General features: G+C 45.1%; 1 long non-coding RNA gene across 1 annotated transcript in view; it reads right to left on the bottom strand.

Moving 5' to 3' along the window:
• Positions 1-15,671, bottom strand: part of LOC120097782 (uncharacterized) — a 45,782-nt gene extending 30,111 nt beyond the window's left edge. Inside the window, exon 1 of the long non-coding RNA XR_010059121.1 lies at positions 15,488-15,671. This is a non-coding gene — a long non-coding RNA (uncharacterized LOC120097782). The remainder of the gene's footprint in view (positions 1-15,487) is intronic.
• Between the last annotated feature and the right edge of the window lie 221 nt (positions 15,672-15,892).

Raw genomic sequence — 15,892 nt, 5'->3', positions numbered from 1 at the left:
TCACTCCACAGTCACGTGGTTCCTTTGCTGTTATTTCTGGTGGCACCCATACCTCATGAAAGGGAGATCATCAGGAAGGGATTAGGGATCCAATGTGGCCTCCAACAGTATGCCCTGGTCACCTAGTTTCCTCCTCCCACTAGGCCTCACTTCCTAAAGAATCCACCACTTTCCAACAGCCATTAGCATTAGGGCCTTTGTGGGACAACAGTGACCTGCCCACTCCCCCAACAAGGGAAGGGACATGGGGTGGTCAGCCTGCCACACATCAGAGGGATCCTACTACAAAAGATCTTAACTTTGCCATCCCATTCTTCCTGCTCCCTCCTGGTAGTTACCCTGTCGACCTGCTGTGTGGTGTGCTGGTCTCACTTCAGACCCCAGGGAATATGTATTCATACAAGAGAGGCATCTTAACACAAATATGGTTCCCATTCTTAGAGACAGAAAGTGTGGGGGGGGATGCCTAACCATGCATAAAAAAGAGCATGTTTTCTTATTTGATTTGAACATTCAGATTTCATCTGTACGGAGCATATGTTCCATTATCCAGGAGGCTGGTTCTATTCAAAATGGCGCTCCAGAATGCTCTGAGTGACTCTGAAGGGCGTTCCAAAGTAACGTTCCTGAGCACAGTCCTGTAAGAGGAGCAATAGATGCCCATACACAACTACACGTAGAAGTGTGACGGGCCACAAACACAGAAGCAGAGGCACCAACCCAGTTCCCAGGGCCCGGGTTTCTGAACCAGAATTCTACTCTGGCTTCATCATTTGCAAGTAAGGAAGAGATTTTTTTTTTTTTCAAAAAAAGTAATCACATACATGTACATGCACACACACCCACTCACACACAGGAAGCCCGTGGTGAGGTACAACTCTATAGCCAGAATGGATTCTTCCAACTGTCCCAAATACCAAATACTTTTCCCCAAGGAAAAGTTTCTCCACCTTCCCAGGTCTTTGCCCTGGAGAACCTGACAGTTTTGCAGACTGCTCTCCCTACCCAAAACAACTTTCTAGGAGTGTAGGAGTGGAAGCCATATTTTTGTCAAAGCCCCTCTGCGATGTAGTGGGTGTTTTGCATTCCTTCCTCTTTTAGCTAAGGGCTTCATGAAGACTGATAGGAACAACCATCCCTTGGAAAACATCCATCTACCCAGAAACTCTGCCCAGAGAAGGACCCCTCGAGGAACAGAAAGCTGTGCAGAAGGTAGATAGAACGAACCCGACTGACCATTATTTTTTTTAGATAAATGAGGTCCAGTTTGCCTCTGCTATAATCCAGGCATCACATTTGTATGAGAACATAAATACCACACGGCTGTACGTAAAACAATATGTGCGTTCCCAAATAATAGTGATACCACTTGGCAGTAAGGACTATGTTTTGGCCAAATAAAAGCTGACCTAAATTTGGCTCCGTGGGCTGGGATTTGTGGCGATTGCTTCTTGAGAATAATGGGATAGAGGTAGGGGGATTTCAAGAATGGAAGGAAACGGATGAGAACAGGATGAGGTGGAAAGATACGTGCCTGTCACTGTAGCTGAAGGCTTAGTTTCTGCAGAGGGGGAAGAACATTTCATTTTAAATGTCTAGTGTGTCCCTCCCAAATAAAAATCCTCTTTTTTTTTTTATATCAGGCATCCATATTGCAAAGCCTTCACTCGTGTCAGCATCAGACACCCAGAGAAGAGGCTTCTCAAATATAATGAGGAATGCATAAAACCCGTGTGGACGCCCCAGTCTCCAACGATTTGTATGCATTCCTCCAGGCCTTCTTTCCTTCGTATGTATGATCATCTGACAAGGATGTATTGTGGGCTTAATGTGTAACAGGCTTTCGGGTAGGATGGGAGACAGCTCCCGCCCTGAGTGAGCCCATAGCCCAGGAAATAGGCCGCCTCCATCCAGTGTGAGAAGAGTCAGGACAGGAAAGATTTTAGCACGAGGTACACAGTACCATTCCTGACACAGGGCTGGGTTCGTGAGAGGATGCTACAGGAATTAGAGAGAGTAAAGTTCTTAAGGTCGGGGGTCTAAGAAAGGAGGCCTAACTGGAAGAGGTCAAGAAAGATCAAAGCTTTGAGTGCAGGGCACGAACAATAGCAGGTGGTACTCAGTTGCAACACTGGAATGACAGACAGACTGTTCCCAGATGCTCTGCTCGGCACAGGCATTCGTTAGGATGTGGGTACTGCTGATGTAACAAAAACCCTGAACCAGGAATGTTGTAAGCAGCGAGTTGACTCTGTCTTCCTTCACTACCCAGGCTTGAGCAATCGAAAGCTGCACCGAGGGTGTGGGGACCTGCCCAAGGCTGCTGCAGACTTCTATTGCTCTGTGTCTCCAGGACATGACACTCAGCCATACAGTCCAAAGGGAAGCCCCCTCCACATCCAGAGGGACGGGGAACCCAAAGCGAAAGGATTGACTTTTCCTTTCACTGTTTTTGTTTGTTTGTTTGTTTGTTTGTTTGTTTGTTTGTTTTAAATTATTTCCTTACTTATCTTTGTTTTATGTGCATTGGTGTTTTGCCTACATGTATGTCTGTGCGAAGGTGTCAGATTCCCTGGAACTGGAGTTACAGACAGTTTCGAGCAGCTGTGTGGGTGCCGGGAATCGAACCCAGGTCCTCTGGAAGATCAGCCAGTGTTCTTTAACCACTGAGCCATCTCTCCAACCCCTTACCAAATTTTATATCCCTCGCATCTCTGCATAGACTACTAGCTACAATTTTTTCACATGACCATACCTGTCTACTCAAAAGCTAGAAAACATCTTCAATCAAGACCACCTTGGGCACAGCTAATGGCTTGTATGACACAGAAAAGTAATGGTACTTTCTGTGTTTTATTAAAAAAAAGAAGAAGAAAAGGAAGCCGGGGGTATGTTTGGTAGAGCAAGGAATGACGAGGTGGAAGGGGCTACCTCTGTGGGCCCATACTGAGGCATCCCTTCTCCCTGAGGGACCAGCCATAGATGGATATAGTGTGGAATAGAGTTAGAGCATGGGGAGGGGAGTTGAGGGGGTAGTAGAACAGAGAAAGGCAGAGAGAGAGCGGGGGTGGGGGGAAAGGAAAGTAAAGGCTGGCTATGAACAAAGGAGAGAGGGGCGAGGGGAATGGGACAAGAAGGGACAGAGAGGAAAAAGGGTAAGAAGATAAGAGAGTAAGAGAGAGCAGAGGGGGCAAGCAGCCCTTTTTATACTGAGTCAGGCATACCTGTTGCCAGGTAACTGAGGGGCGGAGCCTAGAAGAAATGCTAACATTACTCACTGTGGTGGTCCTAATCGTGACTGTCTTGACTTAATTTGGAATCCTGTGGGGGACATAGCCCTCGAATTTCTGTGAGGTTATTTCCAAAGAACTTCAAGTTCATGAGAAGCCCCACCACAAGTGGATTGGAGAGCAACAACGAATACAAGAGAGGAAAGGAGAAAGGCTGGTGGGCTGCAATTTTCTCCTATCTCAGTTCTACTGAGATTCCACCAACTGCCACATTCTCCTGCAGCTATACCTTGCCCTCCTTGCTGAACTGCAGGTCTTCAAGACACGAGCACAAACGAACCCTTCCTCCCCTAAGCTGCTTCCTGTCAGATCACCGCTGGAAACATGCAAAGGAACAAACTCACTCTCTTTCTTCACTGCCTTGTAGAAAGAGCGGAGAGGGAAGAATGTCTGTGTGTTTATTTACCAGTGCTGTGTAAACAAAATTCACCCAAAAAGAAACATCTGGCTTAAAAGAATGCTAGTGTGTCATCTCACTGTATCTGTGGGCTGGAAAACTAGGAGCAGCAGGATCAGACACACTGCAAGGATGTCACAAGAATGAACTCAAGGTGGCAGCTGGGACTAGAACACAATGAGCAGAGGTTTCAATCTGTGGGTCCCGACCCCTTCAGGGGTCCCGCCATATCAGAGATCCTACATATCAGATATTTACATTATGATTCATCACAGTAGCACAGTTACAGCTATGAAGTAGCAATGAAATAATTTTATGCCTGGGGGTCACCACAGCATAAGGAACTATATTAAAGGGTTGCAGCATTAGGAAGGTTGAGAACCACTGCGACAGAGGCTCAGGTCCTCTACTAGGCTTGAAAGTTGCTGGCAGACCTTGTTGCTTTGGGAACATAGGCTGAGGTCCTAACTTTCCTTCTAGCTGACATCCAGGAGCCACTGTCAACAGCTGGATAAGCAGGGCTGGGCATAGTATATCACATACCTGTAAAACGAGGACGGGGACTTGGGAGGTAGAGGCAGGAGCTATAGAGAGAGTATGAAGTCAGCCTAAGCTACACAATACTGTCTCAAAAGAAATAAAGGACAATAAAATTAAAGGGTGTAACTTGATATTGTGGTACATGCCTTTAATCTTAGCACTTAGGAGGCAGAAGCAGGTGGATCTCTGTGAGTTGGGTAGTCTGCTTAGTGAGTTTCAGGATAGGTAGGGCTACATAGTGAAACCCTGGGGCGGGAGGCACCTATAGGTTGTCTGAGTTCCTAGCTATTAAACTCCCATGCATGGTTCCTAATATAAATGTGTCTCTCTGTGTCTTCCTCTCCTTCAACCAGCAAGACAAAATCCTGCTTTTGAAAAGTTCATGGGGTTGGGGATTTAGCTCAGTGGTAGAGTGCTTGCCTAGGAAGCGCAAGGCCCTGGGTTCGGTCCCCAGCTCCGAAAAAAAGAACCAAACAAAAAGAAAAGTTCATGTAATTACCTCAGTTCCACCATCACCCAAACTCAGCTTCTACATCTTAAGGATAACTGACTTGAGATCTTAATTGTGTGTGTGTGTGTGTGTGTGTGTGTGTGTGTGTGTGTGTTGGGGGGGTCCCTTTATAGGAGGAGTGCCTACATTATAGTAAGTACCTGGGACAGGATATACATACACCAATGACCAACATTATGCAGATCCCCTGTGAGTCCTGGCCCTGACCCAAGAAGATCCACATTCCAAAAAAGCAAAATCTGCTCACCCCCTCCTGAAGTCCCCAAAGGTTTTATCCCGTTAAAGCATGGTGGAGGTTTAGTAAGTGAAACAGCATGCTACCCTATGCATTTCAGTGTTCAGATAAAGCCCTTGTACACATTCAAGCTGACACCTTGGTCTGTATGCCTGGTCTCCTTTCTCTAACAGAGCAGGTATCCTTGCTATAATCTTTTATTCTTATATCTGGTTTTCTCCAGGAATGCTACAAGATGCCTCCCCCTCTCTCTGTCCCCGCTGCCCATTTATGTTGATCATGTTCCAACCAATAGCTCTCGATCAGCATCTGTGTAAACTGGCTTGTATAACTGGCCTGGCTACCAGGATTCTCTTCCTGTCTCTGGCACAGTCCTTATTTGCCAGAAAGACAGCATGGTCTCGTGGCAAGAGTTAGGGCCTTGGAATTGAGTAAATGCAGGTTCAGATTTTTTCTTTCTCCAACAACTTCTAGCTGAATATACTTAGTCAGTCTCCTCTATTTATTTGGGGGGGAATCTATGCCATGCTTGGCTATTAAAGGATAAAATATTCATGAGAATTAACTAACACAAGGTCCACAGCACATATTCACTGGTTACGTGACCCCCTCCTATGACTCCAGTGCTTGGAATGTCAAGGCAGGAAGAACAGGAGTTGAAGGTCAGCTTCAGGTAGCAAGTTCAAGACCTGCATGAGCTATATGAGACCAACAAAGCAGACTGACCGCATGTTACAAGTGTATGACAGGGATATTGCGTGTCCTTTCTCTCTCTGACTCCTACCCAATACCACAGTAACTTTCTTCTCCCTCTCAAGAGGTGCAGGCTGATGACCCAGTGATGGACATCCAGTTCTCCTTAGAAGACACCAGTATAAGGATACTTGCATCCAATCTGATCCATGGCAATGGACACCAGACGTGAGTTCTGAGACACAGACTTTGATGCTAACCAATCATTTGCAGGTGGAGTTATTCCAGTCACAATCCTGTTCTCCCGGTGTTCTGATGTCACCTGCCATACTGTTCTCTGAAAATGCGCTTGGACTGTGTGTTCCCATACACAGCTGTTGTTCTCTTCACAGATTTATGCTCCTTAAAAAAAGGATTTGAACTTGAAAGTGTTTCAAATGCATCCCTTGTAGAGATTTAGGATTAACAAAGGATTAATGGTCAAAAGTAACTTAACCGGAGAATAGCGGCTGCCCAGAAGGACCTGATACAGACTGCCTTGGACAAAGCAGCACTTTCTGGTGCACTTCTCAAAGCGCTGATATGAAAGGGCCAAGAGTCACCTACTTAAGTAATGCCCTCTCTGGCAAAAACACTGCGGTTCAGTTCCTCAGTCACAATGAGCTATTATGTGTGCGACACTGACTTAATATAAGGATTAACCAGTCAGAAGACATTCCTTTTCATACCTAAAGCATGATTCTCACTTGGTGGCTGGTTTTTTGTTTTTTGTTTTTTAAACAAACTTCATGTCCACCACATGAGAATGATTTAAAAAGCCTGTCTCCTTCATTTAACACTTTTGATTTCAAGCAATCATCAGAACACGGATACAGACATCAACCTCTGGAGAAAGAATAGTGTAGAACCAGGAGCTGCCATAGCTCAGATGCCTTCATCATCTTTGTACCGCTCAGCAAGACTCTACGGGCAAGAATGAGACGTTCACTGAGTCCTAATGACCCAGACATGGAGAGAGCCTCTTCCCTGAGTGGATCATGCCAAAGCCAAGCCCCTTTAAGTAAACAGGCTCATCTATGAATCATTAGAGACAGAGGTGCCAAGAAAGCTACTGGATTAGTTCAACACTGTAGGCAGGAGGACTGCAGTTGCCAACTGCTTTATAACCATTTTTATGAAGTATTACTCACGGTCCTCCAAGGAACTAAATGAGGAAAATAAGTCTTTTACTTAAAGAGGCATTTGGCCATAGTCGTTCTGGAAGCAGCAACTTCATGTCCCGACTTCCAGACAACTCTCCAGGTCAACGTTCCGTGGCATGGGACACTTGGCCTTACCACAAGAATGCCCTCACGGTAAGGGACGCAAGGCATGAGGTTATATTACGAGCCCCAGTTGAGCCCAGTGAAGTACAGCTGAGCTCAGAAGACAGAAAACCTGTTTCTGGCTATGGTCGGCTCTTGATTTAATATGCATGGTAAAGTCGGGGTACAGTACAGTGGCCCTAACAGGGGCAGCTATGGTTTGGATTTGAAATGCCCCTACCCATGTACTGAAGGTTTGATTGTCCAGAGTGGTCCTATGGAGAAGTGGTGGAATCTTCCAAAAGAAGGGTCTAGTAGGAGGTTGTGGTGGTTTGAATGAGAATGGCCTTGTAGGGTCATATATTTAAATGTTTGGTTCCCAGTTGATGAAATAGTTTGGAAAGGATTAAAAAGTAAGGCTTTGTTGGAGGAGGTAAGTTAATTGGGGAGGGATTTGAGGTTTTAAAAGCCTACCTTATTCCCAGTTAGCTCGATTGATCTCTCCCTCTCCCTCCCTCTCTCTCTCCCTTCTTCCGCTTCCCTCCCCCTCCCTCCCCTCACTCAACACCCCTCTCTCTCCCCCTCCCTTCCTCTTGCTTGTGAATTAGATGTAAACTCTAAGATACAGCCCTAGCACCATCCTGCCATGGTCATAGACCCACCCTCTGAAAGTGTAAACAAGCCCACAATTAAATGCTCTCTTTGGTAAGCTGCTTGTCCTGGTGTCCCTTTGCAGCAATAAAACCATATAACTGTGGTCCTCGGTTCTAGGAGAGCATGCTCTTAAGGAGGTTGTGGGACCTTGGTCTTTCCTCTTTAGTTCAAGAAATGACTTGACTTTTGCTCCTTCTGGGGTTCCTGTCATACTCTGAGGCTCTACAGCAGGTCTAAAGAAGCAGCCCAACCCGTCAGGGACTATGCATGAGCCCAAACTGACCTTTCCATTTCATAAACTGATTGTCTCAGACGTCTGTTATAGAGATGAGTGGCTGTGTCCTGTGTACCTAATACCTCCCCATCACTTCCCACCTAAGGGCCTTTCTAGCAAAAAGGCCCTCATGTTTAAGCACAATGGCTTACACTCGTGTAGTAGGTAGATATTTGCAAGCTTGTACGATGCCTCTGTCAACCTCAGCACCTGGCTTCCCTTCAGTTCAAGAGTTCCGGTCTCTTCATTCCTCACCGTCAGGAAGGAGATAGAATAATGCCCAGCAGTGCATGCCTGTAATCCTAGCACTTGGGAGAGAGGAATTCAAGGTCACCCCTGGCTACTTGACAACTTTGAGGCAAATCTGACTATTTGATAGTCTGTGTTTTTTTAAAAAAAAAAAAAAATCAGCTATTTGGCCACAAGTTGGAAAGAGAGCTAGGAAATGTAATCCAGTTGTATTGTCAAATGCCTGACAGAAACTTGGAGGTTATGTAATGAAAGCAGGATGTCGATGAACAGCAAGTAGCCTTTAGCTCATGACACATAACAGGCAAGTATGTAGCACCCTCAGACCTTAGGTGTACCTTCCATGTAACAGTGAGAGGAAAAAGAAAAAGAAAAGAAAAATCCCAGAGCAATGTCAACACGGATGCGATCATGAACAAATCCGGAATGGTGAGACGGGGATGATGCCAGGATACGGACAGGATGGATGCTGATACCTGTCCTATCGTATATAAGCAAGGAGACTTTAAACATGCCAACCAAGGTCATTGTCTGCTGTGCCTGGATATGCTTGGGCCAGGGAGTAGCACTAGTAGGAGGTGTGGCCTTGCTGGAGTAGGTGTGGCCTTGCTGGAGTAGGTGTGGCCTTGCTGGAGTAGGTGTGGCCTTGCTGGAGTAGGTGTGGCCTTGTTGGAGGAAGTGCGTCACTGTGAGGGTGGGTCTTGAGACCCTCCTCCCAGCCACATGGGAGATACTCTGCTCCTGGATTCCTTTGGAACAAGATTTAGACCTCTCAGTCCCTTCTTCAGTGCCTTGCCTGCCTCCCTGGGCACTGCCAAGCTCCTGTCTTGGTGATAATGGACTGGGCCTCTGAAAACTGTAAGCCAGCCCCAATTAAACATTGTCCTCATAAGAGTTGCCTTGGTCATAGTGTCTACTCACTGCAATAAAACCCTAACTATGACAATGTCTTAATTTCTTCATGCACAAAATGAAAAAGTCCAGTGACAATCACTTTCAGTCCCAGCACTTGGGAGACGGAGGAAGGAGAATAAGGATCAAGGTCATCCTTAACTCCATAGAAATTTCTGAGACTAGACTGGGGTCTATGAGACCCTTTCTCAAAATTCATAAATAAATAGACAAAAATTCTATCAGACGATAAATAAGCATACTTCTAGATCTTTACTTGGATGATGTCAAGGTAGATAAAACATGACAAAATTTTTTAATAGATAATATCCCCTCAAGTTGTATAAACGTAATAGATCAGAACTAATGTCTTGACAACTTTTCGGTCAGAAATTAGATGTATATCATAAGCTGTCTGTAAACATCACTGCTTGATTTGATACATAAATGAGCCTTCTGTGTTACTCAAGTTATATTATCAGTCAGTCTTGACCATTTTTTTTTTGGTTCTTTTTTTTTTTTTTTTTTTTTTCGGAGCTGGGGACCGAACCCAGGGCCTTGCGCTTCCTAGGTAAGCGCTCTACCACTGAGCTAAATCCCCAGCCCCAGTCTTGACCATTTATATACAGTTGTTAATGTAGCCACTTTCTTTTTCTGTTTGTTCGCTGGTTGGGGTTTTTGGTGTGTGTGTATGTGTGTGTGGTTTTTGGGGGGTGGTATTTGTTTGAGACAAGGGTCACTCTTTTTCCTAGGCTGGTCTGGATAATTTAGATTAACCTCAAACTCATAACAATCCTCAGACTCCAAACTCATAGCAGTCCTACTGCCTCAGACTCCTAAGTGTAGGTATGAGTGATCTTGTCCAGCCTGATATATATTTTTATTATATTTAATTATTCATGTGGGAATGGGGCATACATGTGGGGGCCAGAGGACAACTTGAAATGTTGTTTCTCTCTGTCCGCCATGTAGGTCCTGCCTACATGATTTATAGCCAAACATCTTTATCCTCTCAGCCATTCCGCTGCCCAGCACAACACCTCCATATATATATACATATATACATATATATATGTATATATATATCTATAAAATTTCTTTTAAACCTGAATTTTTCTTATATAGACACTCAATTGCTTTCAATAAAGAAATGGGAATGCGTGTAAAACTTCAGTAGATCACGATCCAATTCCATCTATAAGCCTAAGTTATCACGGACAACTGACCAGAGTTTAATACAAAAAACACCTAGTAATTCTGAAACTATTCATTTCGAGGTAAAGGCAAACATAGACTTTCTCTGCTCTGTTCATCTCGATGCCTCCCATTAGTGAGGAGGATATGGAAATCTGGTCTCTGGATACAGTAGATACCTGGATCAGAAGGCCCGACAGAGCCTGCCGAATGCAGTAAGACATATTTGAATGCCAGCATCCTTCTGTCTGTCAACCATTACTAATTTCAATGACTACAGTGGGCGATGATGTCGATGAGGGAACGTGGGACCAGCAAAGCTTTTGGTCTTGTACAAATAGGAACCTGGGTGACGCTAGTGGCACATTCCTGTACTCAAGAGACAAAAGGGAAAGAAATAAAAACTAGAAACATGTCCAGGCCAGCCTGGGCTAGATAATATATTCACAGCCAGCCTGGGCTACAGAAGGAGAGCCCCGTCCTAAAGTTGAAGGTCTAGGGCATAGCTCAGTGGTATAGTATTTGCTTAGTATGTGCAGAGCCAGAATGGGGGTGGGGCAAGCCGGCTGCTGGTGTTTGATTTATTTTTATTAGTATCTGTTGGTTGTGCCATACTAAGGGTATTCAGTGAGGTATTGCAACACATGTGCACAACATGCAATCTGGTTGTTTTCTGAACATAGCAACATATAATTAATGAGAATGAAACATTGCTTTCCAAGCTGATTACCTTTGAAGGCGAAACTATATAAATGTTGCTCTGTTTAATTTGGCTACTTTTTAAAAGCCTCATTGCTTTATAATTAGATAATAATTCCATACTGTGAAATGAGTACTTCCAAGTGCCAGCTATTTTGCTAACTACTTTAAGACGGATTTATTATCTCATTCACAAAAGGGTGTCTCAATCTCCCATGCTTTCCAGAGCCTTACTCCCTTATCATCTTTGAAAGAAGAGTCCCCATTGTCTGAGAAACTTCACTGCGACCAGGAGAAGCACTAACCCACCCAGCTTGCAATCACCAGTGGCTAGTGAGACCCAAGCCAAAGTTGTTGACGAAAGCTTCCATACAAAAGGAAGACAGGCGGATAGCAATTGTACCCCTTGGTCATTTCCTGTTCCTCCGACAGTGCAGCCCTGTGGAGAAAATGGCTGGGAGTCCAACTGCAACCCTGCAATGTACGGATAGAAATCACAAACTAAAAGTGATCTGACCTGCTGGTGCAGACCTGTGATCTCAGTTAATTGGAAGGCCAAGGAAGGAGGATTGCAAGTTCAAGACCAGCCTGGACTCCACAGAGAATTTAAAGCCAGCTTGTAAAACTTAGTTAGGCCCTGTCTCAAAATAAAGAGTCAAAAAGAAGTCACGTGCACAGCTCAGCAGTAGAGTACTTGCCTAACATGCGTGAGGCTGTGGTTCAATCCCCAGTACTGTAGAAGGAAAGGAAGAAAGAGAGAGAGAAAGAGAGAGAGAGAGAAAGAGAGAGAGAGAGAGAAGGGAGGGAGGAAGAGAGAGGGAAGGAAGGAAGGAAGGAAGGAAGGAAGGAAGGAAGGAAGGAAGGAAGAAAGAAAGAAAGAAAGAAAGAAAGGAAAGCAAGCAATGGGGACAGGAGGGAGGGAGGAAGGGAGGAAGAGAGGGAAATGTTGGGGGAGAAGACAAGGAGGGATGGGGTAGCAACAGAGAATTAAAATAAAAGAAAAAATTTTTGACAGTATCATTGACCTTCCAGGCCACCCACAGTTGTCTATTTTCAGAATTGTTTTATTTCATTTTACTTTTAATTACATTTTAATTAGTGTGTGTGCTCACATACACACACAGCTCAGAGACAACTGTCCACTCTCCCTTTGTCATGTAGATCTGGGAATCAAACTGAGGTCATCAATATGGTAACAAGCACCATTACCCTCTGAGCCATCATCTCACAGGATCCAGAATTATTTTATACAAGAGGAAAAAAAAAAAACTCTTACGCCACATTACTTGAGATGTTTTATTCTATGCTCTTAATCCTACCTGATATATTTTCCATTGTCTTACACATAAGCAAGTTGAAATTTACTCGGGAGAGAATGGAGTAATTTGCTCATCTGCCCTAAGAACCACAGACATGTGGAGAAACATGATTCAACCCCAAGGATCCAACTGTAGACATCCTACCTCTCAGACCCTTGGACGAGCATGTTTGCTGATTAAGGATAAAAGCCATCCTGGGCACAGTAATTCATGACTGTGATCTCAGCAAGAGGGGAGTTGATACAGGAGACTGGAGTGAGGCCAGCCTCGGCTACCTAGAGAGACCATGTCTCAGGACAGCAACACACATCTGAACATGATTTATTGGGTAAAGGCGCATGTCACCAAGCTTGATGACTTGAATTTGGTCTCCAGGATCCACATAGTAGGAGAAAATAGACTCCTGAATGTTGTCCTTGGGTCTACACACACACACACACACACACACACACACACACACACACACACACACTATAGTATACATGTAATAGTTAACTTTGGTTGTCAACTTGGCTACATCTATAATCAACTAAAACCAAGCAGCTCTTTGAGGTAGGAAGATCCACCCCTAAATCTGGATCGTCTGTGGTGGGAAGACCCACACCAAACCTTGGCCACTCTTTCTGTTGGCAGCCCACATAAAAGGACATAAAAGACGACAGTTTTAACTTGTTGCCCATTTGCCTTCGCTCTTGCTGGCAAATTTATCTACGCTGTTACTGAGGCGTTCTTTTGCTGAGATTAGCACCTACTTCTTTAGGATGCCTCCCCGAGACTGTAGCACCCACTTGGGACTGCTGGGAAATCCAGCCTTGTAAACTAAACACTTACAGGATCCTTGGCCTTTTGATTGGGAGATGTCATTTGTTGGACTATCCACCATTGCGGTTTGGTCTTTTGCCATGTATTTTAATGCTACATGCAGACCCCCAAGACCTGGTTGCCCCAGAGACGAGAGAAACCACATGTAGACCCAAGTGGCAATGTGCAACCTTGCCCCCAAGTTATTTTTGATTGGTGAAGATGCTGAAAGACGGGCAGAAGAGACATAGGCAGGGTTTAGGGTTCCCAGGCTTGGGGGTTGGAGGAGAACCATGAGGAGGGAGAAGAAGATGAAGGAGAAGAGAGAAGCCGCTAGGGGTTAGGTGAGTCAGGAAAACGTGCCCTTGAGGGCTAGCCAATTGGAGTTAAGAGCAGCCCAGATGAAGCACAGTTAGTAATAACACGGGGTTATCAATAGGAAAAGCAGAGTCTAACAGCATAGAGGGTAGATAATTGTAAGTATGAAGGTTGTGTGTGCCTTTTATCCAGGAAATAAATGGTCAAAGGGGTAGAAACTCTGAACTGGGATTAAAAATTTCTACAACAAGCCACTCTAATAAAGTCTCTCTCTCTCTCTCTCTCTCTCTCTCTCTCTCTCTCTCTCTCTCTCTCATTCCATCTGTGTGTGTGTGCGTGTGTGTGTGTGTGTGTGTGTGTGTGTGTGTGTTTTCTCATTCTGTCAATTATGCTCATTTAGAAAACACTGATTTGCCTGGTGGTGGTGCACACCTTTAATCCCAGCGCTGAGGAGGCAGAAGAGGCAGATGGATCTCTGAGTTCAAACTGACTAAGATAACATAGAAAACATACAAGCACACACATCCATCCACACACATAAACATAATTTAACTTCATGTATAGAAAGGAAAAACATCACAGAAGTGAGAGGGTGCATAGACAACAGACTCACAAGCCAATGTACTGAGTCTATGGATCTCTGAGTAATCAAGCTTATAATTTGTCTACTATATAAATTAATAAATACTCATATTTAATGCTGAAAGACCTCGCCTCTCCCAAACCAAATTTCTTCTGAGCTAGTGACCCTCCTAGTCCCCAAGACGAGTCCTGTGTCTCCCTACAAGTCAGACATGAAATCATCTTGGCAAACAGGGCCTTCTGTATACCTGCTTCGTGCTCACTCTCCTGAGCTATGGCTGGTATAGGCAGGAAGACCTCAGTCGTGTATCATGTCCAACGGTCACACCTGCAATTGAATAGTGGTCACCCATGGAGCGCTGTGTTCTGTGAGTGGCAGAAGACCCAAAGCACGGTTATTTCACCGGACACCGCATTTTCCATGACTTCCAAGAGAGCCAAGAACGACTGAAAGCGCCAGGCCAAAGGCAAATTCTACCACACCGCCCCTTTTAAATTTGCTGATTAGCATGAACCACAAGCAGTTTCACTAAAATTAAGGCCTATAATTTCAGGGGGACACTGTCCAGACAGACAGATGGGTCATCCTATCTTCCTAGAAATATGAGGCCACCAGTGTGTCCTTCTGACTCAGCCTGGTTATGAAATTGCTAAAAGACCAGGACCCAGTCCAGACCTGGGTGCAGAAGGCTTTTCATATAAAAACAAACTAGCCGCCAGCAACTTCAGGAACTCAGCTGGAGCCAGAGGAGTGACAGAGGAAGGGCCAGAGCGAGACTCTCCTTGGAATGTCTGAACTGTGCGTCTAAGCCTTCGGGCAGGATCCATATGACCTTCTGTTTCTCTAGAGCAGTGTTTCTCAATCTATGAGTCTCGACCCTTGGGGGGAAGGACGTGTCAGATGATCTTTTCACAGGAGTCACATATCAGATATCCTGCATATCAGATGTGTGCATTGTGATTCATAACCATGGCAGAATCACAGTCATGAGATAGCAATGAAATCATTTTATGGCTGGGGGAGAGGGATTCACCACAACACATGAGGAGCAGTAGAAATAGGAAGGTTGAGAGTCACTGCTCTAGACAGTCTCTCTACCCAAAAGGCCCCTCCGTAAGTTCATCTAGTGACTCTCTCATCCTGGTCACAGAATGAGTTTACCCCATGGGGAGCTCCAGCACCTGCTAGAGGCAAGGAGTAGAGAAAGCTCAAAGGGGCTGGGAGCTGATGAGCCTTTCCACTAGAACGAAGTTCTCTAGGAAGGCATCGCCGCTCCCCCAAAAAGTTTTTCTTTGAGTTCCAGGAACCACTCTGCTACCCGACTCCTTCCACCTCAGACACAGTAATAGCTTCCCACAATATCACCCTAATGTCCTACCACCTCCTTAAGGTTTCCCTACCTGTCCCAGACTTGACAAACTCCCCTCAAAGGGGTTTCTTTTCTCGCCAGGGTTCCCAAAGAACTTCTAAACAGGTGAGAATTAGTACATGGAAAGCCAGAGCACTCGAAGCTCAAGGTGAGGGGATCTGCTTACGTTCAGGGAAATTGGCTCATATGTGGTCTGGAGCAGCGACCAACTCTTCTGTGTCTTGACCTTCTAGATAAACCACAGGGCTCGGATAACTTCTAGGACCCGACTAGATTCAGGATCATTCTAGAGCTCTCCTGCCCTTCTGCCCAACTGTGATGTATATCCTACAGGCTCACATGTTTGAACATTGGGTCCCTAGCAAGTAATGGTGATGTGGAAGGTTGTGGAATCTTTCAGGTCATAGAGCCTGCCTAAGAATGTGAGGCAGTTGGGGGCGGGGGTGGGGTACGGCTTGTAGCCAGTCTTTTTATTACTTTGTAAGTTCTTTCTGACAGCCTTCTCCACCCTTTTGCCACCCTTTCAACTCTCTAACACTAGATGGGAGAGAAAAACAGGATAGAGAGGAAA

This window comes from Rattus norvegicus, chromosome 17 (genome assembly GCF_036323735.1).
Source record: "Rattus norvegicus strain BN/NHsdMcwi chromosome 17, GRCr8, whole genome shotgun sequence".
In the NCBI taxonomy this organism is placed as follows: Eukaryota; Metazoa; Chordata; class Mammalia; order Rodentia; family Muridae; genus Rattus; species Rattus norvegicus.
Note: the sequence above shows the minus strand (reverse complement) of the source record. Positions and strands in the feature narration are given on the sequence as shown.